Genomic DNA, 2,531 nt, shown 5'->3' with positions numbered 1-2,531 from the left:
GTAAGGAACGCTCTGAACAATGTGTATGGTTAGAGCTGCTGCCAATGCTGTTATACAATGATGATTGGATGTCATGATTTCTCGTAACTCCCCCTTCCCAAACCCCATAAAAACCCTACTCAGCCCCTGCTCGGGGCTCTCAGCACGGATCCACTGCGTTGGTGAAGGCTGTGAGCCCGGGCTTAGGCTGGCGGAGCCTAAACCGTAATAATAAATGCCCTTTGCTTTTACATGCGTGACTCAGTCTCCCTGGCGGCTTCTGGTTTTGGGGTGAGATTGAAATCTTGGGCATTACATATGCACTTCTAATTTTGAGAGCTTCTAGAAAATTGCCCTCCAGGTGGTTGTGCCACCGAGCTGCCGGCTCACCAGCACCACGTGGGATTATCTGGTTCCTCCAGGGCACGGCGGTACCAGCCCAGGGCATTTTGTGCTTTGCTTTGGTTTTTACCTTTGCCAGACTAATGGGTAGAGAGTGGTGCCATATCGTTGTTTTCAATTTGCAATTCTTTTCTAGGAAAGAGGCTGGTCACGTTGGTTTTATTTTTGCATATTTCTGTGAAATGACTGTCTATATTCTTGGCCCATTTTTCTACTGAGCTGTTTTTTGAAAAATTAATTTATGAGAGCTCTTTACCTCAGAAGGAGATTAGTTTATTCCCGGAGATAAATAACTCTATGAAATAGATCTAAGAAAGTTTCAGTTAATTCTCTTGGGTTTTCTCTCTATAAAAATCATACTACCAGGCGGTAATAATATTATGTTAAATTGCTTCTAAGGCTTTCCTGCCCCAAATGCCACCCTGAAACTAATCTTACAGAAACATCATAGAAACCCAAATTTGGACTCCATAAAATGACTGCCTTGGGCCTTTAAAAGACGCCAACGTCGTAAAAGGCAAAGACAGACTGAGAAACGTTCCAGATTAAAAGAGATGAAAGACTTGACAAATACAGTGTGTGAGCCAGGATATTCTTTTGTTATAAAGGACATTATGAGAACAGTTGGCAAAGTCTGATTAAAGTCTGTAGATTAGATAATAGTGTTTTATCAAGGTCCACTTCCTGATGTTCATCATCGTACCGTGATTACGTGGGGGAATGTCCTTGTTTTTAGGAAATGCATACTGAAGCGTTATGGGTAATGAGACATCATTTCTGCACGTTTTCCAGAAAAGATTCAGAGAGAGAGAATAAAGCAAAGGTGGTAACTAATGTTTGTGGAATCCGGGTGAAGAATATCCAGGAATTCATTGTCCTAACCCTCCAGATTTTCTGTAAGTCTGAGGCATGTCAAATATAAGGTAAACGACAAAATTATTGTGAAATTGAGCCATGGGAAATTGTTGGTATTTCTATTATTTTTGACCTATATAAACAGTGCTTACATATGACCCAAACTATAATTCCCCTACCACTCTTCTAATATGTGTACCTCTTCTTTCTTTTCCTTGTCTAAGTGCATTGGCTAGTACCACCGGAACAATGTTAAATACTGGACAGCGGTCATCCTCACGTGGGCCCTCATTTTGGTGTTTTTTTCAGAACTTTTTTCACTTGATCCATTACTATGGTGAATTTCATCAGCAGACTGCGGAATACTGAGCCTTTCCTGCATCTCAGCGATAAGTCCCCTTTGTCGTGATGCATTTAAAAAATATGGTACTTCCTTCTTTTTGCTAAAACTCCATTCGGGAGTTCTGTGCGCTCCTCAGAGGGTCGAGGGGTCTCTAGTTTTCCCACTGTGCCATCTTGGTCGGTGTGTGTTGTCAGAGATAGGTGGGCTTGCTAAACATGACTCTAATCACCCAATATACAGACAAGGTAAACTGAGGCCCAGAGAGGCGAAGTGACCCTTCCAGGTCACTCCTGAGCCAGGCTGGACCCTAACTCTTCATGTCTGTGGGATGAAGCGACACTGTCATTAGAAGGGACTTAAGTCCCAAATCAGCGCTATCTCATTGTGTCATCAAATGGGCCTTAGTTTCCCCATCTGTAAAATAAACACTAGTTGGTTGGGGAGAGAGCGTGAGTCTCCTTTCTGTAGATTCCGTTCAGAGCGGCTCCTGGGTCCAAAGCTGAGCGTTGATGGCTGTCAACTGGGCATCTCATCCAGCGTGGGCACCTCTCCGGGTCCCAGCAGGGCCGCCACAGCGTATGCCCTACTGGCCTCGGGCCCTCAACCTGCTGGGGGCTGACTCACCCTCGAGCGCGCCGCGCCGGTCTCCGGCAGCCCCCCGAAGTCCCCGGGCGAGAGCGCGAGCGGGGGCTGGGTCGCGGTCTGGACCCGGAACGGGACCGGGGGTGCGGCACTCTGCGCTGGGGGCTCAGCTCGGCTTCCAGGGCTTTACTAACCGAAAGTGGGGAGGGGCCCATCAGCACCTGGACCCCAGTGCCCCGAGACCCTCCCCCCAGTACTCTTCCATCTTTCCTGAGAACCCCGCTCCCATGAGCTCCCCACTCCCCAGGATCCCCTAACCTTTCCCCACCTCCAGCCCTTGCTGGGACCCCTCCCCAGGGGCTCCGATCCC

General features: G+C 47.6%; 1 protein-coding gene across 1 annotated transcript in view; it reads left to right on the top strand.

Moving 5' to 3' along the window:
* The window catches only part of CCDC194 (coiled-coil domain containing 194), an 11,453-nt gene that overhangs the window by 2,617 nt on the left and 6,305 nt on the right, over positions 1 to 2,531 (top strand). The window lies entirely within an intron of this gene.

Source organism: Suricata suricatta, chromosome 12 (assembly GCF_006229205.1).
Source record: "Suricata suricatta isolate VVHF042 chromosome 12, meerkat_22Aug2017_6uvM2_HiC, whole genome shotgun sequence".
NCBI lineage: Eukaryota > Metazoa > Chordata > Mammalia > Carnivora > Herpestidae > Suricata > Suricata suricatta.
This window is presented reverse-complemented; position numbering and strand designations above follow the sequence as displayed.